The 24,577-nt window shown below is 42.4% G+C and overlaps 2 non-coding genes and 11 pseudogenes across 2 annotated transcripts; all 13 read right to left on the reverse strand.

Moving 5' to 3' along the window:
* Positions 1-17,881: 17,881 nt before the first annotated feature.
* Positions 17,882-18,002, reverse strand: LOC120550494 (annotated as a pseudogene).
* A 327-nt stretch (positions 18,003-18,329) lies between these two features.
* Positions 18,330-18,448, reverse strand: LOC120550517 (annotated as a pseudogene).
* A 103-nt stretch (positions 18,449-18,551) lies between these two features.
* Positions 18,552-18,666, reverse strand: LOC120549913 (annotated as a pseudogene).
* A 103-nt stretch (positions 18,667-18,769) lies between these two features.
* On the reverse strand, positions 18,770-18,888 carry LOC120550013. Its single transcript, XR_005637504.1, has one exon. It is a non-coding gene; the product is annotated as a 5S ribosomal RNA (ribosomal RNA).
* A 104-nt stretch (positions 18,889-18,992) lies between these two features.
* LOC120550207 lies at positions 18,993-19,110 on the reverse strand. The gene has a single exon (XR_005637679.1). It is a non-coding gene; the product is annotated as a 5S ribosomal RNA (ribosomal RNA).
* Positions 19,111-20,093: 983 nt separating this feature from the next.
* On the reverse strand, positions 20,094-20,215 carry LOC120550550 (annotated as a pseudogene).
* A 99-nt stretch (positions 20,216-20,314) lies between these two features.
* LOC120550486 lies at positions 20,315-20,433 on the reverse strand (annotated as a pseudogene).
* Positions 20,434-20,982: 549 nt separating this feature from the next.
* LOC120550418 lies at positions 20,983-21,102 on the reverse strand (annotated as a pseudogene).
* A 756-nt stretch (positions 21,103-21,858) lies between these two features.
* Positions 21,859-21,974, reverse strand: LOC120549922 (annotated as a pseudogene).
* A 1,783-nt stretch (positions 21,975-23,757) lies between these two features.
* Positions 23,758-23,875, reverse strand: LOC120550410 (annotated as a pseudogene).
* A 104-nt stretch (positions 23,876-23,979) lies between these two features.
* LOC120550245 lies at positions 23,980-24,098 on the reverse strand (annotated as a pseudogene).
* Positions 24,099-24,201: 103 nt separating this feature from the next.
* LOC120550287 lies at positions 24,202-24,320 on the reverse strand (annotated as a pseudogene).
* A 104-nt stretch (positions 24,321-24,424) lies between these two features.
* LOC120550325 lies at positions 24,425-24,542 on the reverse strand (annotated as a pseudogene).
* Between the last annotated feature and the right edge of the window lie 35 nt (positions 24,543-24,577).

Consider the following 24,577-nt stretch of genomic DNA (forward strand, 5'->3'; position numbering starts at 1 on the left):
GGCAAAACAAGACATGTTCTGATGTTTCAATACAGTGGCTTGAGTATGTTTCAGACAGAGAGGGCCTTGACATACAGCACGCTCTGAACAGAGGTGAAAAGTCATTTGGTCAGTTCTTTGTAGATGGCTATTGTGAAGACACACACACCGTAGTTATGAATTTAATGGCTGCTTCTTTCACGGCTGTGATAAGTGCTATGTGCAGGTGAAATCAATCCTCTCACCAAAAACAAAAAAAAAACACAGGGTGAACTGCTATCGGAGTTCCATAACAGAGTGTCTGCTCTAAAAATAAGCATCAGCTGAAAGTTGTGGTGATGTGGGAATGTGATTGGAGACAGGCTGTGGACAATGACCCAGACGTTAAGGAGTTCATGTTAACATATGAAAAGCCAGGGCTGCTCAATCCGCGGAATCCCTCTTTGGAGGCCCGCACAAATGCAATGAAACTGTACCACAAGGTAGAAAATGATGAAAAGATCAGATACTATGATTTCACAAGTTTGTACCCAACTGTTCAGTCTAAAAGAGATTATCCAATAGGACACCCCCCAAATAATACACAAGGATTTTGATGACATAAACAAATACTTTGGCATTGTGAAATGTACAGTAGCACCGTACCAGAGGCCTGTATCACCCTGTGTTGCCCCACCACTGTAACGGTAAACTGATGTTCCCCCTATATGCGGCGTGTGCCGTTGAGATGAATCAAACAACACCATGCACAAATATAGCGATCAAGAGAGGTTGTTGTCTGGCGTTTGGGTGACGTTTGAATTACAGAAAGCCATAGAGAAAGGGTATAAGATTGTTTCCATTGCTGAAGTTTGGCATTTCCCAGAAAAAACTGATCAGCTTTTTAAAGCCTATGTTAAAAACATTTCTAAACGTAGCAGCAAGAAGCTTCAGGATACCCTGGGCATATCAAAACGGAAGACCAAAACAAAAAGTACATAGATGACTATTATGCACACGGAGGCATTTGGCCTTGATCCGACCAAGATATGTTTTAACAAAGCTGTCAGGCATACAAATAAATTGCTTCTGAATAGTCTTTGGGGCAAATTTGCCATGCGTAGCAACATGACTACTGCTGAGCTCATAACCGAACCATCCCACTTCACACAGCTCATGTTCAGCGACACTTTGATGTTCGCCAGTTCTCATTCATCTCACCAGAAGTAGCGATTGTCCAATGGCGATACACAGAGGGGTCGTATCCAGAGTAAAAGATGTGAATGTTTTTATAGGGCCATGACCACAGCCTATGCCGCATGGAGCTATATGATTTGTTGGATAAACTGCAGGAACGTATTTTATATGTTGACACTGACAGCATTCTGTTCACAAGCAGAGACGGGCGAGTGGATCCCACCTCTAGGTCCTTACCTTGCGATTTAACGGATGAACTAAATAGCCGTCAAGTCTGTGGGGCTCCTACCGAAGATTATATAACTGAGTTTGTTCTCGGGGTCCTAAATGCTAGGCTTATAGGACCGCTCAAGGAAATACACAGGTTAATTGCAAGGGTGTAACCCTCAATGCCACAAATGCCAAAGTGGTTACACATGAATCGTTAATTGGGCTTTGTTCAATCCTTTGTGACCAAGCAGCCGCAGCCTCCTAACCATCTGACCACAACGGCCTTCACAATAACACGGACAAAAACAGTTCCATCTCAAAAACGACACACTCACCAGGAAAGTACAGGTCGGTTACAATAAACGACGCGTCTAAGACTACTATACAACTGTACCTTTATGGCTACTAGGGGATGTTTCAGGATTTGATGGTAGGCTTCAACACCCTTTCAGCCTTGTTATCAGTGGTCCCTCTAATTGTGGAAAAACATACTTTGTCAAAGACATTATTGAAAACATGTCGTGCGTTATTTCACAAAAAATCGATAACATTGTATACATCTATTCATGCTGGCAACCAATATACGATCAATTACTTAAAACGTTGAATATAAACTTTGTACAAGGTCTCCCGAATCGTTTCCCTGCATCGAAACACTCTTGCCTACTACTAAGAATAATTTGCTCATTATAGACGATTTAATGAATCAAGCCAGTGATAATTTGGAAGTTCAAAAGTTTTCACCCAGTATGTCCATCATAGACGTCTTAGTTGTATATATCTAGTGCAGAATCTGTTTATTCAAGGTAAAACTTAGCGCATAAATCAGTTTGAATACAAACTATATGATTATTTTCAAAAATGCTAGAGATCAACATCAGATAAGCTTACTGGCACGCCAAATGTTCCTCCCGGTAATAGTAAATATTTTTAGAGGCTTTTAACGATGCAACTAGTTACACCTTTGGCTATCTATTGATAGATTATAAAACCACAACCCCGATATTTTAAGACTCAGAACCGCTCTGATATCCCCACAGCAGGTTGTATAATGCCTTAGAAAAAGGTGTAATAATGTCAAACCGAATGGAGAGGAATTTTACATACGTGTTAGACATGCTACATAAGGCATCACCCCCGAGCGTGTGGTGTCATTGTGAGCAACGCTTAGTCCAGACTTTATTCGTGCCCTTTGTGAAATATCTTTGAATGTCTTACAAGGTCACATACCGTTGTCCAATATTCAGTACAAGCTGTTAAAGGAAAAGAAGAAAGTTATTAGACTGATAGCTGATAAAAAGTTAAACATTTAAAAAAAAAGACAATCAATCAAACAGGAGGGTTTCTACTGCCTCTACTGGGGGGCTGCTATCCCATTCATAGCAAGTCTTATCAACAGGAGTTGAGATGGAACACACTCAGAAAATGTTTTTGGTTCCACAAAATCAATTAGCAGCATTACAGCATCCTCAAACATCGGACTCCTCAAATGTATCTCTGCGACAGTCTGTACAAAGTGAATTGGACCGAAAGCCATGAGTGATATATTGAAACAAAGCAGGACATTGATGTATATTGAAAAGCTAAAAGATATTCAAGTATTCTACAGAGGTACCTGGTCATGATAAAACAGGGTGAACGCGAGAAACGTATGATTACATTATCAATGCCTGAAGTTGATTCAAAGGATTCAAAAGATGAAGAAGAAAATATGTTAAAACAGAAGTGTTGAAACATATGCCTATAAGAAACAAAAGAAATGCGGAATACATATTGGCTTCATTATCCCGACACAATGACCAGATATCTTGGACAGATCAAGGGGAAATAGTTGTTGGAAATAAGAATGTGCCAGGTAGTCATCTGTATGGATCTGGCTGAAAAAGTGTCACAGCCCATAATAATGTTGCAGACCGCCTTTAGACCAAAAGGGTGGAACATATTTTTAAAAACGTTAGCTAGTTTAAATGTGCTAATATCCGTAATCCCAAACACAAGGCATGCTTCTATTGAGGCTTTTAAAACAGATACATCATCTGGAAGTAATACACAAACGTCTATGATGGCTTTTAATGATCCCCGGCCAAGACCTAGAGCATTAAGAATGGCCCCTGTATTTAATACACACACACGGCATCTGATTTACGCAAGCAACTAGTACATTCTAGAACCTTTAGTATTACACCATCCATTACTAAGACTCATGGGCTAGTTTTTAATCTTTTCTATTATTACACTAATTTTTATATATTCTACTTTTTAAACCTATTTTTATTTTTATTATTATAACTAATTTTTTTATATTTTACTTTTAAACCTATTTTTATTATTATTTTCTATTGAGATGTGTTTTCTATTGAGGTGTGTTTTCTTTATTCAACTATGAAAAGTCAGTGTTGTATGTAAACTGGGGACATTAAATGAATGTTTTGCATAAATTTATTTTTTTAAATTTTAAATCTGTTTTTATTATTATTTTTTCTATTCAGGTGTTTTTTCTTTATTCAACTATGTGAAAATGCTGTGTTGTATGTTAACTTTGTGACATACATTTTATATTTTTATTAAATTTTTTTTTCCATTGAGTGTGGGTAATTTCTTCAGGCATATGAAAATGCTGTGTTGTATGTAAACCTTGTGACATTATAATGAATGTTTTACATTAATTTTATCTATTGAATGCATTTTTCTGTATAATTTGTTTTAAAATAAAAAGGAATGCAAAAATTGAGACATCGTGAAGACATGTATATCTCCACTATTTATTTTTTTTGAAAAAAAAAAACATCATAAAACCATTTTTACCCAATATTTTTTACCTATAGGTGGCATACGAACATTGTACACATTTAAATTTCTGATCATGACACACATCTGGATGTATTCTGCTAACAAAATGACTAACCATTGTATCGTTGCATACAAGATTGGCCCCATACATGCTCAATACTTTTGTATAAGGAATCTTTTCTGAATGTGACATAAAAGAAAACACACAGTGCTGTCCACATGTTGTAGAATAATTATTTTGAACTTGTTTTGTGAATGGCACACTCAATAATTTGTGTTTTTAAGAGGAAATTGCCTAATTTCCTGTAGGAAAAAAGGTAGGTGGATGCCCTCCAAAGCTATCAAAAGAACAAACCATGCTTGTTCTCTGTAATGTTAAATACCTAGCCAGTGTTCACCGGGGCATATTACTGGGTTGTGTATTTACACCAACTTTTATAGCGGGTAATTTACAAACTACGGTTTTGGGAGATGATCACATGGCATTACTCCAAGAAATTTGTGTCTCTATTCATTCTTTTCTGAGTACCGCTAGTGAGTTCCATCGTATTCATCTTTAGTATCGATCCAATAGGACTTGCCTTCTGTTAGATATTTCGATTACAGAATCAAAACGGAATAGCAGATAAGGGTCACAGTCCCTGAAGGGGTTCTCGAACCACTTCCAAGCCGAGCACTGCCGTTCTTAATCAGTGAAAAGCTTCCCTGACTCCCACAGTCGGGTTCCAAATTAAAAACAAAATAGCGATATAACCAGACCAAAATCAGAGCGATATTGCGCTGGCAAGGTGACCGGGTCTTTTAAATGGCGTCCTGTTGATTCAATCGAGTTGATAATATTCCCATTACATATTGTCCTCTTTGAAAAAAGGGCTGAAAGAAGGACGGCTGGGTGGAGGCTGTCCATCTGCATAAAGGCTAATAAATTCTGATTATAGTTTCCGTAAAGGTATTAAAGGGGTTACGGAATACGATCCTGTGTATGCTTCATTATCTACTCTAAAAGCTATGACTACAAATTTAGGAATCTGTCCCATGAACAGGTTTTCTTGGTTTTGCAAACACGTGTGCCTGTAGGTATTGAGAAGGTTTTAGGAGATACTCTGTCAATAGCATATTTTGCATTAGTATGCTGTAAAGGCACGACCTAATTATGAGCTAGTCTTAGCGTTGGTAACTGTTATTCTTGACAAATAGACTACAGACATTATTTCTCAACAGCGAATTGACATTCCCAGGGGTCATTAGTACAAAAGTCGTCTTTTTAACCGGATGAATTTCAAAGACATGTCAACACCATTTAGCAATAGTTTTTCTTGAAAAAACAAATCTGCATGTACTGGTGCTATTAATTCCACAATATGGCTTTCGGATGTGCATTATTCACCCCTTGTACCAACCCCTCATTTATCAGCCTTCGTGATAGATGTCTCATCCATTTTGCCAGCTGTGTCCTTACAAAATAGCCCTGGCACTAAATTGCGTAGCCAACGTGTCCTCTCCATAATTCAGAAGACATTCTATAAGGGCTCTATAAGGGATAATGCGTGATTTGAAGACTGTGTGATCAGTCTATCACTTCAACATTATATCTACTTGTGAAAAAAGACTGCATCCAGGATAGTTTATAAAACCTACATCAGCGCGCGCGTTAGTCAACAATGGTATGCCATCAGGGTTTGTAATCCTTACACGTAGTATACAAGTATATGAATCTTAAGGTCTCAGATAATCCTCCGCTAGCCAGCAAATGAAAAATTCAATAGGGACCGGCGTCCAAGTAGGAGCTGACATTGGGGGATTTCTACAAATGTTGATTTTTTCGATAGATGTTTGTGTGTACGGTACTTTGTAAACAGATCCCAATTCTGTCTTCACACACTCTTCGGACGATTATGAATAAACGCTCGCATGATTGATTCCTGTAAGGGAATTAAAATATGTATGTCTTTTGTCAGGGGCCAGAGAGCTTCCGGGTTCAGAGCTCGACCTAGCTGACAGATGCCCAACTTCTTTTGACAATCCTTCGCTTTTTGGTGGCTTATGCTTTTTGTTCACAATCCGCCACGCCTTGGCCATCCTGGTGGGGCTCTTTTTAATATTTTATGCCTGTACACCATTAGCTCCATTTCCCTGTTGTCTGATGCCAATGCATTCCTGACATTAGTCACAACATCACCAATAAACCACTTTGCTGCTGTTTCTCAGATGAGGTTTTGGCTATATTAAACCCCTTTAAAAGGGGGACAGCCATTCGGAAATAAATTTCTGAATATTCCCCTAATCCATGTCCAGATTGTGTGTGCTGGAGCCTATGAATCCCTCGCAACTCTCCACCAGCTTGATTCATGTAATAGTGCATATATCTTCCATCATCGATGTACGCTTCCTCATCATTTCAATGCAAGCTGTTTCACAGGTCTAAAATGTAGTTTGACAATTACTTTTCCAGATGAGAAGCGGGATGTGTTGGTTCTGATCGCCTCAGAAGTTCTATTTGAATATCAGTAATACTCGAGCTGCCAACGATGTAGTGAGGACTGTCGTAACACGAAACACAGCACGGGTATTCCCAGGCAGTCTCTATCAAATTTTGACCGGCCTACGCTTGTAGCACCAAGATCAAGGGTGGGAAGTATTTCCCGGAGTATTTATAGCCCGTAAAGCCATTTAAATTGGTGTAAACAAGATATTTATAGATGGTAGATACAGTAGTTCCTGAGTATAAATTGAGGGCAAGAGCCCTGCTGGCTAGCAAAATGTAATAAGCAGCTTGCTTCCAGGTATTCCCAAGGCATTCCCATCAGAAGTACTGATCCGGCCCTACCTTGCTTAGCTTCGAGATCAAAGCGAAGTCCGAAGTGATGCATTGGCATAGCGTAAGCCATTAAGTAGAGTGGTACAAGATATTTATACATGTAGTAAAATGCAAGTATACTTGTGGTATATAGAAGGAGGAGCATAGCTGCTGGTAAAAGATAGTAATGGCAAAGCAGCACGGGAGGGTATTCCCAGGCAGTCTCCCCCATCCAAGTACTGGCCAGCCCTACCTTGCTTGGCTTTGAGGATCAAAGCCGAGATGGTAAATTATTTATTCCAGAAGTGGTATAGCCGTAAGCCGTTAAAATTACATTAGGAACACAAAGGTATTTATACATGGTAAAAGTGCAAGGTATACTTATGGTATATGGAAGGAGCACTTAAGCCCCTGCTGTTGTAAAGGGGTAATAAACAGCTTACAGCACGGGTATTATTCCCAGGCAGTCTTCCCATCCAAGTACTGTGAACCCCTACCCCTTGCTTCCGAGATCAAATGCGAGGATTAGAGTATTCAAGGTGTAGTATGGGTACCATTAAAGATGGTAAACAAGTATTTTATAGTGGTAAAGTGCAGATCTTGTGTTATAGCCTTGTGTGCAAAGTGTATAGCTCCACACGGTGTTATTCCAATCTCCCTCCAAGTACACCCTACGCTTAGGGCAAGGTCATGTTCTGGTGTATGGTGTAGGCTTGGTAGTGTAACACATATTTTATAGTAAAGTGCAGTATACTTGTGTGGTATAAGCTACCCTCTGTTGTAAGTGGTAATAAACCACCACGGGTATTCGAGGCATCTTTCCAAGTACTCCCATAGCTCAGTAGCGTGATTGGGGTTCGAGTGGTATGCGTAAACTCTAGGGTTGAAAACAAGTATTTATAGTGGTAAAATGCATGTCCTTGTGTATAAATAGACGACCCTCTGTTGTAAAATGATAGTAATAAACTTCCCCCAACCCTTTTTGTATTAACTTCTTTTCCAGTACTACTACGCTTAGCTTCAGGATCAAAATGTATTCAGAATTAGTTGGTAGTAAGAAATTCAAGATGTTGAAACAAGATATTTATAGATGGTAAATGCAATTACAGTTGTGGGTATAACATTAGAAGACGACCTCTATGGTAAAAGTGGTAATAAACAGCTTACAGCAAGGTATTCCCAGCAGTCCCCATCCAAGTGCCTGAACCCCTACCTTGCTTAGCTTCGGGGATCAAGCGGGGTGAGGTATTCCACTTGATGTGTTATGACCCGTAAGTGATAAAGTAGGTGAACTACAAATTATTTATACATGGTAAAATGCAAGAGTATACTTGTGGTGTTATATAGAAGGAGCATATGCCCTGCTGTTGTAGAAATGGTAGTAACGCTTCTTTGTTGGTATTCACTCTCCCATTAGAGTCCAACCTACCTGCCTTAGCTTCCGAGGATCAAGCGAGGATCAAGGTATTCAAGGGTGTAGTATGGCCGTAAACCTGCATTAGTAGGTAACTTACAAGGTGTTTATACATGAGTAAGAATGCAAATTATGCTTGTGGTGTTATATGGAGGGCCCTACCCCTGCTGTTATAAAGGGTAATAAACAGCTTGTACGGGTATTCCCAGGCCAGTCTCCATCCAAGTGCTGAAACCACCCTACCTTGCTTAGCTTCCGGGATCAGATGGATCGGTATCAGTTTGGTATGGGTATTAAGGTGGTAAACAAGTGTTTATATGGATGGTAAAGTGCGTTACACTTGTGGTATAACAAGGTCCCTGCTGTTGTAAGATGGTAATGAAACACACATGCACCCGGGTATTCTCGCATCCTCCCATCAAGTACGACCCTCCTGCTTAGCATCAAAATGGCAGGATGAGTGTTCAATGTGGTATGGCGTAGAGAAGCCATTAGTAGGTGAACACAGATTATTTATGTATGTAAATGCAAGTTATACTTGTGGGTATATAGAAGGGCATAGCCTTGTTGATAAAATGGTAATAAAACTTGGCTTACACACAATTCATTCCCGGACTCCCCATCCAAAGTTACTGGTGACCTACCTTGCTTGGCAAACGAGATCAAAGCGAGATCCAGTGAGTGTTCAGGGGTAAGTATGGCGTAGCCATTAGAGCAAGTGGTGAAAACAAGATATTTATAGATGGTAAAATGCAATGACACTTGTGGTATAAAGTAGGAGCCGACCCCTGCTGTTAGAAAATTGTAGAATAAACAGCTTACAGCACGGTATTTCCAAGCAGTCTCCCTCCAAATTCCCCGCCCCTACCTTACTTAGCTTCAGGATCAAGCCGAGATCCCGAGGTATTCAGGGGTGGTATGCCGTAAGCCCATTAAGATTGGTAGATATTTATAGATGGTAAAATGTCAGGTAATTACACTTGTGGTATAACAAAACAGGAGCCCCTGCTGTTGTAAAATGGTAATAAACAGCTTACACAGGTATTCAGGCAGTCTCTCCCATCAAGTACCCTACCACCTACCTTGTAGCTTGCCGAGATCAAAGCTGAGATCGAGCGTATTTCAGGAGTGTGGTATGGCTAAGCTTAAAGGGTCAAGGTATTTATGATGGTAATGCAAGTTTACTTGTGGTATATAGAGACCCCCCTACTGTTGTAAATGTGTATAAGCCCTTTTGATTCCACTCCTCAAGTATAACTACCTTGCTTTGAGATAAAGCGGGGTCAGTGTGTATTCAAGGTGGTATGGCACCTTGGGGGTAAGTATTTTATGGTGTGCATATGTTATAAATTCCTTGTTGGGGGTGTTCTACCTATTCCCATCTCCCTGCCCCGCCGTTTTTTTTCTTTTTTTTTGCATGCGTTGTTCATCCTCACCCCCTCATCAACGGTAGTGTTTCAGTGAGTATATGTTACAGGTGAATGAAAATTTATAGTGGTATGCATGGTTTGGTAAAATTAGGGACTTTGTAAAGATGTTAATAAAACCACTATTCCCAGCTCTCCCTCCAGTTCTACCCTCCTTACTTCGGGGATCAAGTGGGGTGAGAGTATTCAGGTGTGGTATGGTCGTAGAAGGCCATTAGAGATGGTGAGAAACAAGGTATTTATAGTAGGTAAGGTACAATCACTTGTAGGTATAACGAACAGCCCCTCTAGTTGTAAAGGATGTAGTACTAAACGGCACAAGGTATTCCCAGCGTGTCCCTCAAAATTACTCCTCTCTACTAGCTACGGGATCGGATGGGATGGGTGTTAGGGGTATGGTATGGCCAAAAATTAGACTCTTCACCTGATTATTTAAGCGATGAAATTGCAAGTGGTTTCTAGTTATCGTGGTATAGATTAGGAGATGGAGCCCTACTGTTTGTAAGTGGTAATGACACTTGCTTTGGGTATTCCCAGACGGTCTATCAAGTACTGACCTACTTGCTTGCTTCAAATCAAGCGGGGTCAGTGTTCAACGTAGTATGGCCGTAAGACCATTAGGGTGGAGTGAACCCACAGGTGTTTCTTGTGGTAAAATCCAGTATACTTGGGTATATAGAAGGGCATACCCCTGCTGTTGTAAAATGGTAATAAACAGCACAGCTGAGGTATTCATCTCCTTTCAAGTACTCTACACCTACCTCATCTTGAGGTCAAGCGAGGTCGTGTTGTTCAGTGGTATGGCGTAATCATTAAGAGGTAAAACAAGTGATATTTATAGATGGTGAAATCTGAATTACACTTGTGGTATAAACAAGGAACGCCCTGTTGTAAAGTGGTATGAAGCCAGCCAGTTGTTCATCTTCAAAGTGTGCCCCCTACCTTGCTTAGCTTCCAAGATCAAGCAGGATTGGGCGTGTTCAAGGGGTGAGTATGCCGTAAATACATTAGGAGTTAAACAAGATGTTATAAGATGGTAAAAATGCAAGTAGTTGTTGGTATAAACTTAAGTAGACTTGTGTTATAAAATGGTAATAAACACACCATATTCCCACTCTCCCATCAAGACTTCCTACCTTGCTTATGAGATCAAAGCTCCGGAGGATTTCAGAGTGGTATGGCCGTGTTAGAGTAGAGTGACACAAGGTATTTATACTGGTAAAAGTGCAATTATACTTGCTTGGTATATGGAGCTGCTGTTGTGGAAATGGTAATAAACCTTACACACGGGTATTCAGACTCTTCAAGGTACTACCCACCCTACCTTGCTTGGCTTCCGAGGATCAAGTGCAATCAGTGTTCAGGATTGTATGGCGTAAGCATTAGTGGTAGGTCCCACAAGGTATTTATACATGGTAAAATGCATAAAGTATACTTGTGGTATATAGAAGACGACTGCTGTTGTAAAATGGTAATAAACGATACAGCAGTATTCCCAAGGCAGTCTCCCATCAAGTACAACCCCCCCTACCTTGCTTAGCTTCGAGATCAAAGCGGGTCGGGTTATTCAAGAATTGGTATGGCCCTGGCTTGGAGTAAGTTTTGTGGTTTTTTTTTGTTTTTTTTGGTTTTTTTTTTTTTGTTTGGGGGGTTTGTGGTTTTGGTGAATCAGTATTTATACTGGTAAAATGCGTATATTATGGTATATAGAAGGCTCTGCTGTTGTAAATGGTAATAAACAGCTTGTACAGGTATTCCCACTCTCCTCAAGTACTGCCCAGCTTCTTGTTCATCAAGTGTGTCGTGTTCAGTGGTATGGCGTAAGCATTAAAGATGGTGAAAACAGGTGTTTACAGTGGTAAATGCTTACCTTGTGTATAATAGAGGCTTGTTGTAAAAATGGTATAAACGCTGGCGGGTATTCCCAACTCTCTCAGACTAACTACCTTGTACTTCGAGATCAATGGGGGAGTATTCGGGTGGTATGACGTAACCATTAAGATGAGTAAAACAAGATATATTTATAGTGGTAGAATGAATGACTTTGTGAGTATAAATGACACAGACCCTGCTGTTTGGAAATGGTAATAAACACTTACTTTGGGTATTCCCAGACAGTCTCCCTCAAATTACTCACCATCCTTGCTTGCTTCGAGATCAAAGCGGGATCAGTATTCCATAGGTAGGTATGGCATGTGACCATTAGAGTAGGTGAACACAAGGTATTTATACATGGTAAAATGCAAGTATACTTGTGGTAATGAAGGCACTCCCTGCTGTTGTAAATGGTAATAAACACTTTGTACGGAGTGTATTCCCAAGACTCTCCATCCAAAGTACTGACCAACCTACCTTGCTTAGCTTCCGAGGATCAAAAAGCAGGATTGTTCAGATGTGTATGGCCGTGAAGTCGTAGACAGGTAAATAGAATATTTATAGATGGTAAAATGCAATGTACACTTGTGGTATAAATTAGAGACTGAGACCTGCTGTTGTAAGGTGTAGATAAACAGCTTACACGGTATTCCCAGGCAGTCTCCCATCAAGTACAACCCCACCTGCTTAGCCCGCTTCCGAGGATCAAGCTGAGGATGGTGGTATTCAGGTGTAGTATGACGTGAAGCCATTAAAGATGGTGAAACAGATATTTATAGATGTGGTAAAATGCAATTTACCTTGTGTGTACTTAGCAAAGAGGGCAGACCCTGCTGTTGTAGAAGTGGTAATAAGAAACAACCCCAGTGTTCTGGGCGTCTCCTCAAAGTACTGACCCGCCTTACCACTTCTAGGATCAAGCGGATGAGTGTGTGATATGGTGGCCATTAAGTGGTGACATTTTTAATAGTATGGGGTTGGAGGGCTAGTGGCGTGTGAGTGAAGCACCCCAGGTATTCCCTCTCCCATCCAAGTATGCTGCTGACAGGGATAATGAGGAGTGTGGGGGGGTGTAGAATGGTTGGATATGGTGGAACACTTTGTGTATTGGAGCACTCTTGTTGTAGTAGATGCTACCAACTACCTTTCAGTACCTTCGGAGGATCAAGCCAGGGTACGGGATTGTTCTAGTGGTTGGTAAGTATGGGGTAGTTTTATATGTTAATGATATGTGTGTATATAGACTACCTTTGTAAATGGTAAAACAGCTATGAGTATTCCCACTCTTCAATTACTACCAACCCTACCTTGCTTCTTCAAGATCAAAGGAGATGAAATAGATTGGTATGGCCGTAACCTAGTAGTTGACAGTATTTATAGATGGTAATGTCTGTTCTATAGTATAAATTGGCGACCTGCTGTTGTGAAATGGTAATAAACAGCGCAGGGTATTCCCTCTCCCTCATTCCCCCCAACCTGGCGGATCAAGGAAGAGACAGTGTGTAGAGTAATTAGATCCCACAATATTTATACATGGTAAAATGCAAATATACTTGTGGTATATAAAGACTACCTTGTAAAATGTTAATAAACGCATACAGCACGGTTATTCCCAAGGCTCTCCCATCAGAGTACGACTCTTGCTTAGCTTCAGGATCAAATGGGATGAGGTGTTCAAGTGATGGTATGGCGTAAGCCATTAGAGATGGTTTGAAAACAGATATTTATAGATAATTATGCTTACCTTTGGTATAAAAGGGCCGACCCTGTCTTGTAAAATGTGTAATAAACGTTACCACGGTATTCCCAGGCAGTCTCCCCTCAGTACTGTGCCAATTGCTTAGCTTCGAGATCAAGCGAGATGGTATTCCAGTGGTATGGCGTAAGCCATTAGAGTAGGTGAACACAAGGTGTATTTATACATGGTAAAATGCAAGTATCTTCATGTGGTATATAGAAGGGCTAGTTCTGGTGTGGAAGGGTATAAACGCTTGGGCAGTTATTCCCAGTCTCTAAGTACTACCCTTCACTCGAGATCAAGGGCGGTATTCAGGAGTGTATGGTAAGCCACTAAATAGGTGAAACAGATATTTATAGTGGTAAAAGATGCAATTACACTTGTGGTATAACATAGCTCTGTTGTAAAATGGTAATAAGCTTCACACAGCACAGGTATTCCCAGGCAGTCTCCCATCAAATTACTACCAGCCCCTTGCTTAGCTTCGAGATCAAAGCGAGATGACGAGGTGTATTCATGAGTGGTATGGCGTAAGCCATTAAAGAAGGTGAAAACAAGATGTTCTATAGATGGTAAAATGCAAGTATACTTGTTTGGTTATAGAGGAGCTATCCCTACTGTTGTAAAAATGGTAATAAACAGCTTACAGCACGGGGTATTCCCAGGCGGTCTCCCATCAAAGTACTGCCCGCCCTACCTTGCTTAGCTACGGATCAAAGCGAGATGCCGGTGTTCCAGTGGTATGGCCGTAAGCCATTAGAGCAGGTGAAAACAAGATATTGTTGTTATGATGTGTACAAGCGTGTGTGCAAATTGGGGCACAGACCCTGCTGTTGAAGAAGTGTAGATAAAAGCACCGCGGGTATTTCCCAGGCAGTCCTCCCCATACAGTACTACCGACCACCTGCTTCCGAGATCAAAGCATCCGAGGCGTATTCCATGTGATATGGTATGCATTTAGGTGACACAAGGTATTTATATGTAATGCTATACTTGTGGTATATAGAGAAGGAGCCCTGCTGTTGTAGAATGGTAATAAACAGCACACAAGTATTTATTCCCACTCTTCAAGTATCCCTACTTGTTCCAAGATCAAAGCTATGAGCGTGTTCAGGGTGGGCGTAAACCATTAGAGGTTAAACAAGATATTTATAGATGGTAAAATGCGTAGCCAGTTGTGGTATAAATTTGGAGAGAGCTTGTTGTAAAATGGTATAAACATATTCCCAAGACTTCATCAAGTACGATCATCTATTGTGTATGGGTAACTTAAAGTGGTAAAAAAGTATTTATACATGGTAAAATGCGTATACTTATGTGGTATAACAATGCTTTTGTAAAATGGTAATAAACTGCCGCAGTATTCCAAGTTCTGACATTGCTTAGCTAAGGTCAATGTGGGTAGGGAGTGGTTGGTAAGCCTTAAGAGTGTAACAAGTTATTTGTGTGGTAAAATTCAAGTTACTTGTGGTATAAATTGGGAACTAGACCCCTGCTGTTGTAAAATGGTAATAAACGCTCACGGGTATTCCCACAGTCTCCCCTCAAGTACCGGCCCTACCTTGTAGTTCGAGGATCAAGCCATGAGGGTGTTCGCATTGGTATGACCGTAATCATTAGAGTGGTAACCATTATTTATACATGGTAAAAGTGCAAATATACTTGTGGTATATAGAAGGCTCCTGCTGTTGTGCAATGGTAATAAACAGCTTGCACGGGTATTCAAGGCAGTCTCCTTCCAAGTCTGACACACTACCTTGCTTAGCTTCGAGGTCAAGCGAGATCAGTGTTCAGGGTTTAGTATGAGTAAGCCATTAAGAGGTGAAAACAAGATGTTATAGTGTGTAAAATGCAGTTATTACTTGTGGTATAAACAAGGAGCCAGACCTGCTGTTGTAAGATGGTAATAAACGACTACAGCACGGGTATTCCCAGCAGTCTCCATCAGTACTGACCGGCTACCTTGCTTAGCTCTAGATCAAAGCGAGAGGGGTCAGGTGTTCAGGGTGGTATGGCGTAAGCCATTAGAGTAGTTGGAAACAAGGTATTTATAGATGGTAAAATGCAAGTATACTTGTGGTATAAATTAGGGCAAGAGCCCTGCTGTTGTAAATGGTAATAAACGAGCTTACAGCACGGGTATTCCCAGGGTCTCTCCCATCCAAGGTACTGACCCGCCCTACCTTGCTTAGCTTCCAGGATCAAACGAGAGGTCGAGTGTTCACTGATTGTATGGCCGTAAGCCATTAGAGTAGGTGAACACAAGATATTTATACATGGTAAAATGCAAGTATACTTGTGGTATATAGAAGGAGCCTGACCCTGCTGTTGTAAAGTGGTAATAAACAGCTTACAGCACCGGTATTCCCAGGCAGTCTCCCATCCAAGTACTGACCCAGCCCTACCTTGCTTAGCTCCGAGATCAAGAGGTAGGGTATTCGGTGGATATGGCCAGCATTAAAGTAGGTGAACACAAGGTATTTATACATGGTAAAATGCAGTATACTTGTGGTATATAGAAGGGCATAGCCCCTGCTGTTGTAAAAGTGGTAATAAACAGCTTAGCACCAGGTATTCCCAGGCAGTCTCCCATCCAAGTACTGCCCCCCCTACCTTGCTTAGCTTCCGAGATCAAGCGAGATGTGTTCAGAGTTTGGTATGGCGTAAGCCATTAGTGTGGTGAACACAAGGTATTTATACATGGTAAAATGCAAGTATACTTGTGGTATATAGAAGACATAGCCCCTGCTGTTGTAAAGGGTAATAAAGCTACAGCGCAGGTGTATTCCCAGGCAGTCTCCCATCCAAGTACTGACCCGCCCTACCTTGCTTGGCTTCGAGGATCAAGTAGGATCGGCTGTTCAGGGTGGTATGGCGTAAGCCATTGAAAAAGGTGAAAACAAGATATTTATAGATGGTAAAATGCAATTACACTTGTGGTATAACATAGGAAGCAGGCCTGCTGTTGAAATGGTAATAAACAGCTTACAGCAGGGTATTCAATCTCCCATCAAAGTACTGGTACCTTGCTTAGCTTCGAGATCAAAGGAGTGGTGTTCAGTGGTATGGCGTAAGCCATTAAAGATGGGTAAACAAGGTATTTATACATGGTAAAATGTCAAGTATACTTGTGGTATAACAAGGCTCCTGCTGTTGTAAAATGGTAATAAACAGCTTACAGCACGAGTATTCCCAGGCAGTTCCCAATCAAAGTACTGCCCACCCTACTCTGCTTAGCTTGAGATCAGATGGGGTCCGGGATGTTCAGAGTGGTATACGTAAGCCATTAGAGCTGTGACACAAGTTATTTAGCGATGGTAAAATTCAATTACACTTGTGGTATAAATTAGGGGTAGAGCCCTGCTGTTGTAAAGGTGGTAATAAAACAACTTACAGCACCGGGTATTCCCAGGCGATCTCCCATCAAGTACTGCCGGCCCTACCTGGCTTAGCTTCGAGGATCAAGCGAGATGGGCGTGTTCGTGATTGTATGGCCGTAAGCCATTAGAGTTAGGTGAACACAAGGTATTTATACATGGTAAAATGCAAAGTATACTTGTGGTATATAGAAGGGCATAAGCCCCTGCTGTTGTAAAATGGTGATAAAGGCTCACAGCACCGGTGTTATTCAAGGCCAGTCTCCTTCCAAATTACTGACCCACCTGCCTTGCTTAGCTTCGAGGATCAAGCGAGGATCGGGTGTTCAGGGTGTTATGGCGTAGCCATTAAAGAAGGTGAAAACAAGATATTTATAGATGGTAAAATGCAATTACACTTGTGGTATAAACAAGAAGCAGAGCCCTGCTGTTGTAGAAATGGTAATAAACAGCTTACAGCACCGGGTATTCCCAGGCAGTCTCCCTATCAAAGTACTGACCGGCCCTACCTTGTTAGCTTCCAAGATCAAAAGCGAGATGGGCTGTTCAGGGGTGGTATGGCCGTAAGCCATTAGAGCAGTTAGAAACAAGGTATTTATAGATGGTAAAATTCATGACACTTGTGGTATAAATTAGGAGCAGAGCCCTGCTGTTGTAATAGAAGTAATAAACAGCTTACAGCACGGGTATTCCAGGCAGTCTCCCATCAAATTACTGATCCGGCCCTTGTGCTTCGAGGATCAAAGCGAGATCGACGTGTTCACGGTGGTATGGCCGTAAGCCATTAGAGTAGGTGAACACAAGGTATTTATACATGGTAAAATGCAAATTATACTTGTGGTATATAGAAGGCATGGCCCTGCTGTTGTAAGAATGGTAATAAACAACACAGCACCGGTATTCCCAGGTAGTCTCCCATCAAAGTACAGTGGCCCTACACCCTAGCTTGGGATCAAGGCAGGATGGTATTCAGAGTGGTATGGCCGTAAGCCATTAGAGTAGGTGAACACAAGGTATTTATACATGGTAAAATCACAAATTATACTTGTGGTATATATGAAGGAGCAGAGCCCCTGCTGTTGTAAAATGGTAATAAACAGCTTACAGCACCGAGGTATTCCCAGGCAGTCTCCCATCCAAGTACTGACCCAGCCCTACCTTGCTTAGCTTCGGGATCAAGCGGGGATCCGGAGTGTTCAAGTGTGGTATGGCCGTAAGCCATTATGGAGTGGTGAACACAAGGTATTTATACATGGTAAAATGCAAGTTATACTTGTGGTATATAGAGGAAGGGGCATAGCCTGCTGTTGTAATGTATAAAGGGTGTAGCAGCACAGCACGGGTATTCCCAGGCAGTCTCCCATCCAAGTACCCAGCCCTCACCTTGCTGCTTCCGGGATCAAATGAGGCGAGCGCGGTATTCAAGGTTGGTATGGCCGTAAGCCATTAAGTTGGTGAAAACAAGATATTTATAGATGGTAAAATGCGAATTACACTTGTGGTATAACAAGAAGCAGAGCCCTGCTGTTGTAAAATGGTAATAAACAGCTTACAGCACCGGTTATTCCAAGGCAGTCTCCCATCAAGTACTGACCGGCCCTACCTTGCTTAGCTTCCGAGATCAAAGCGAGATCGGGCGTGTTCCGGAGTGGTATGGCCGTAAGCCATTAGAGTACGTGAACACAAGGTATTTATACATGGTAAAATGCAAGTATACTTGTGGTATATAGAAGGAGCATAGCCCTGCTGTTGTAAAGTGGTAATAAACAGCTTACAGCACCGGGTATTCCCAGGCAGTCTCCCATCCAAGTACTGACCCGGCCCTACCCTTAGCTTCGAGGTCAAAGCGAGATCGAAGTGTTCAAGGTGGTATGGCCGTAAGCCATTAAAGTAGGTGAAAACAAGATATTTATAGATGGTAAAATGCAATTACACTTGTGGTATAAACAAGAAGCAGAGCCCTGCTGTTGTAAAATGGTAATAAACAGCTTACAGCACCGGGTATTCCCAGGCAGTCTCCTATCCAAGTACTGACCCGGCCCTACCTTGCTTAGCTTCCAAGATCAAACGAGATCGGGCGTGTTCAGGGTGGTATGGCCGTAAGCCATTAGAGCAGTTGAAAACAAGATATTTATAGATGGTAAAATGCAATGACAGTTCTGGTATAAATTAGGAGCAGAGCCCCTGCTGTTGTAAAATGGTAATAAACAGCTTACAGCACCGGGTATTCCCAGGCAGTCTCCCATCCAAGTACTGATCCGGCCCTACCTTGCTTAGCTTCCGAGATCAAACGAGATCGGCGTGTTCAGGGTGGTATGGCCGTAAGCCATTAGAGTAGGTGAACACAAGGTATTTGTGCGTAGTAAAATGCAAGTATACTTGTGGTATATAGAAGGAGCATAGCCCTGCTGTTGTAAAGTGGTAATAAACGGCTTACAGCACCGGGTATTCCCAGGCAGTCTCCCATCAAGTACTGACCCGGCCCTACCTTGCTTAGCTTCGAGATCAAAGCGAAGGATGGTGTTCAGGAGTGGTATGGCCGTAAGGCCATTAGAGTAGGTGAAAACAAGATATTTATAGATGGTAAAGTGCTTACGCGTGGTATAAGTAGGAGCATAGACCCTGCTGTTGTAAAAGTGTAGAATAAAACGGCTTACAGCACGGGTATTCCCAGGCAGTCTCCCATCAAGTACTGACCGGCCCTACCTTGCTAGCTTCGAGGATCAAAGCGAGATCGGGTGGTTTCAGGTGGTATGGCCGTAAGCCATTAAAGATGGGTGAAAACAAGATATTTATAGATGGTAAAATGCAAGTATACTTGTGGTATAACAAGAAGCAGAGCCCTGCTGTTGTAAAATGGTAATAAACAGCTTACAGCACGAGTTTATTCCCAGGCAGTCTCCCATCAAGTACTGACCGGCCCTACCTTGCTTAGCTTCGAGATCAAACGAGGTCGAGGGTGTTCGGGGTGGTATGGCCGTAAGCCATTAAAGAGGTGAAAACAAGATATTTATACATGGTAAAATGCAAGTATACTTGTGGTATATAGAAGGGCATAGCCCTGCTGTTGTAAAATGGTAATAAACAGCTTACAGCACGGGGTATTCCCAGGCAGTCTCCCATCCAAGTACTGACCCGCCCCTACCTTGCTTAGCTTCGAGATCAAAGCGAGATCGGTGTTCGGGGTGGTATGGCCGTAAAGCCATTAGAACAGTTGAAAACAAGATATTTATAGATGGTAAAATGCAAATTACACTTGCTGGTATATATAAGAAGGGCAGAGCCCTGCTGTTGTAAAATGGTAATAAACAGCTTACAGCACCGGGTATTCCCAGGCAGTCTCCCATCCAAGTACTGATCCCGCGCCCTACCTTGCTTAGCTTCCGGGATCAAAGGGGATCGGAGTATTCACGGTGTGGTATGGCCGTAAGCCGTTAGGAATGGTGAACACAAGGTATAATTTATAGATGGTAAAATGCAATTACACTTGTGGTATAAGCAGAGCCCTGCTGTTGTAAAATGGTAATAAACAGCTTACAGCACCGGGTATTCCCAGGCAGTCTCCCATCCAAGTACTGACCCGGCCCTACCTTGCTTAGCTTCGAGATCAAAGCGATATTCGGGTGTTCCATGGTGGTATGGCCGTAAGCCATTAGAGTAGGTGAACACAGGTATTTTATACATGGTACAAATGCAACTTGCGCTTGGTATATAGAGAGCATAGCCCCTGCTGTTGTAAAATGGTAATAAAACGAAACACAGCACCGGGGTATTCCCAGGCAGTCTCCCATCCAAGTACTGACCCCTACCTTGCTTAGCTTCCGGGATCAAAGCGAGATCGGGTGTTCGGGTTGGTATGGCCGTAAGCCATTAGGTAGGGTTAGACACAGGTATTTATACATGGTAAAATGCACAGTTATACTTGTGGTTATAGAAGGGCATAGCCCCTGCTGTTGTAAAGGGTAATAAACAGCTTACAGCACGGGTATTCCCAGGCAGTCTCCCATCCAGAGTCTGACCCGCCGCCCTTGCTTAGCTTCCGAGAGTCAAACGAGATCGGGCGTGTATTCAGGGTGGTATGGCCGGTAAGCCATTAAGAAGGTTAGAAACAAGGTATATTATATCGATGGTAAAATGCAAGTATACTTGTGGTATAAACAAGGAAGCAAGCCCCTGCTGTTGTAAAATGGTAATAAAACAGCTTACAGCACCGGGTATTCCCACGCAGTCTCCACATCCAAGTACTGACCCGGCCCTACCTTGCTTAGCTTCCGAGATCAAACGAAGATCAGGTGATTCAGGGTGGTATGGCCGTAAGCCATTAGAAGGGTGAAAACAAGTTATGTTATAGATGTGTAAAATGCAATTACACTTGTGGTATAAAGAAGGAGCAAGCCCCTGCTGTTGTAAAATGTGGAATAAAAAGCTTACAGCACGGGTTATTCCCAGGCAGTCTCCCATCCAGTACTACCCGGCCCTACCTTGCTAGCTTCCGGGATCAAACGAGATCGGGTGTTCGATTGGTATGGTGGTAAAGCCATGAGTAGGTGAACACAAGGTATTTATACATGGTAAAATGCAAGTATACTTGTGGTATATACAGAGGCATAGCCCCTGCTGTTGTACAATGGTAATAAAAACCTTACAGCACCGGGTATTCCCAGGCAGTCTCCCATCCAAGTACTGACCGGCCCTACCTTGCTAGCTTCCGGGATCAAAAGCGGATGGGGTGTTCAGGGTGGTATGGCGTAAGCCGATAGAGTAGGTGAAACACAAGGTATTTATAGATGGTAAAATGCAATTACACTGTGGTATAAACAAGAAGCAGAGCCCCTGCTGTTGTAAAATGGTAATAAACAGCTTACAGCACCGGGTATTCCCAGGCAGTCTCCCATCCAAGTGCGCCGGCCCGCCCTTGCTTAGCTTCGAGATCAAACGAGGATCGGGCGTGTTCAGATCTGGTATGGCCGTGGCAGTAGAGTGGATTAGAGCATGAAAGTATTTATACATGGTAAAATACAAGTATACTTGTGGTATATAGAGGCATAGCCCTGCTGTTGTAAAATGGTAATAAAAGCTTACAGCACCGGAATTCCCAGGCAGTCTCCCATCCAAATTACTGACCCGGCCCTACCTTGCTTAGCTTCCGAGATCAAGCGAGATCGCGTGTTCAGGTGGTATGGCCGTAAGCCATTAGAGGCAGGTGAAAACAAGGCTGGTTATATGGTAAAATGCAATGACACTTGTGGTATAAATTAGAGCAGAGACCCTGCTGTTGAAGATTAATAAATAACAACATGCACCGGGTATTCCCAGGCAGTCTCCATCCAAGTACCGCGCCCATACCTTGCTTAGCTTCCGAGATCAAGCGAGGTGGAGTGTTCCGCGTGGTATGGCCGTAAGCCATTAGAGTAGGTGAACACAGGTATTTATACATGGTAAAATGCAAATATACTTGTGGTAATATAGAAGGGCATAGCCCCTGCTGTTGTACAATGTAGAATAAAAACTTACAGCACCGGGTATTCCCAGGCAGTCTCCCATCCAAGTACTGACCCGCCCTACTGCTTAGCTTCCGAGGATCAAACGAGATCGGGCTGTTCAGGGTGGTATGGCCGTAAGCCATTAGAGCATGTGAAAACAGAGTTATTTAAGCGATGGTAAAATTCAAGTACACTTGTGGTATATAGAAGTGGAATTAGAGCCCTGCTGTTGAAAGTGTAGAATAAAAAACTTACAGCACCGGGTATTCCCAGGCAGTCTCCCATCCAAGTACTGACCCGGCCCTACTGACGCAGCTTCCAAGATCAAACGAGATCGTGCCTGTTCAGGGTGGTATGGCCGTAAGCAACTAGAGTAGGTGAAAACAAGGCTATTTATACATGGTAAAATGCAATTACACTTGTGGTATAAATTAGAGGACACAGCCCCTGCTGTTGTAAAGGTAATAAAAAACTTACAGCACGGGTATTCCCAGGCAGTCTCCCATCGTACTGACCCGGCCCTACCTTGCTTAGCTTCAAAATCAAACGAGATCGGGCGTGTTCACGGTGGTATGGCCGTAAGCCATTAAAGTAGGTGAACACAAGGTATTCATACATGGTAAAATGCAAATATACTTGTGGTATATAGAAAGAGCATAGCCCCTGCTGTTGTACAATGGGAATAAAAATCTTAGAGCACCGGGTATTCCCAGGCAGTCTCCCATCCAAGTACTGCCCCGCCCTACCTTGCTTAGCTCGAGATCAAACGAGGATCGGGTGTTCCAGGGTGGTATGGCCGTAAGCCATTAAAGAATGGTGAACACAAGATATTTATACATGGTAAAATGCAATTATACTTGTGGTATAAAGAAGGAGCAGAGCCCCTGCTGTTGTAAAATGGTAATAAAAACTTACAGCACCGGGTATTCCCAGGCAGTCTCCCCATCCAAGTACTGACCCGGCCCTACTTGCTTAGCTTCCGAGATCAGACGAGATGAGTGTTCAGGGTGGTATGGCCGTAAGCCATAAAGAGTTGAAAACAAGTTATTTATAGATGGTAAAATGAATTACGCTTGTGGTATAAATAAGGAGCAGAGCCCCTGCTGTTGTAAAATGGTAATAAAAGCTTACAGCACCAGGTATTCCCAGGCAGTCTCCATCCAAGTACTGACCGGCCCTACCTTGCTTAGCTTCCAAGATCAGACGAGATCCTGTTCGGTGTTGCACCACTATAGCAGTAAAACAGGGTATTTATAGATGGTAAAATCTGACACTTGTGGTAATAACCCTGCTGTTAAAGTGTAAAATAAGTAGCTCGCCAGTTATTACCATTTGTAGTTCGAGATCAAACGAGATCGGGGGTGTTCACGGTGGTATGGCCGTAAGTCAATAGAGTAGGTGAACACAAGGTATTTATACATGGTAAAATGCAATTACACTTGTGGTATAAAGACGAAGCAGAGCCTCTGCTGTTGTAAAATGGTAATAAACAGCTTACTGCACCAGGTATTCCCAGGCGGTCTCCCATCCAAGTACTGACCCGGCCCTACCTTGCTTAGATTCCAAGATCAAACGAGATCTGCGTGTTCACGGTGGTATGGCCATAAGCCATCAGAGTAGGTGAAAACAAGATATTTATAGATGGTAAAATGCAATGACACTTGTGGTATAAATTAGGAGCACAGACCCTGCTGTTGAAAGTGTAGAATAAAAAGCTTACAGCACCGGGTATTCCCAGGCAGTCTCCCATCCAAGTACTGACCCAGCCCTACCTTGCTTAGCTTCCGAGATCAAACGAGATCAGGCGTGTTCACGGTGGTATGGCCTTAAGCCTTTAGAGTAGGTGAACACAAGGTATTTATACATGGTAAAATGCAAGTATACTTGTGGTATATAGAAGGAGCATAGCCCCTGCTGTTGTACAATGGTAATAAAAGCTTACAGCACCGGGTATTCCCAGGCAGTCTCCCATCCAAATAATGACCCGGCCCTACCTCGCTTAGCTTCCGAGATCAAACGAGATCGGGCGTGTTCAGGTTGGTATGGCCGTAAGCCATTAGAGCAGGTGAAAACAAGATATATATAGATGATAAAATGCAATGACACTTGTGGTATAAATTAGGAGCACAGACCCTGCTGTTGAAAGTGTAGAATAAAAAGCTTACAGCACCGGGTATTCCCAGGTAGTCTCCCATCCAAGTACTGACCAGCCCTACTTTGCTTAGCTTCTGAGATCAAACGAGATCGGGCGTGTTCACGGTGGTATGGCCGTAAGCCATTAGAGTAGGTGAACACAAGGTATTTATACATG

This window comes from Perca fluviatilis, chromosome 20 (assembly GCF_010015445.1).
Source record: "Perca fluviatilis chromosome 20, GENO_Pfluv_1.0, whole genome shotgun sequence".
Classification (NCBI taxonomy): Eukaryota; Metazoa; Chordata; class Actinopteri; order Perciformes; family Percidae; genus Perca; species Perca fluviatilis.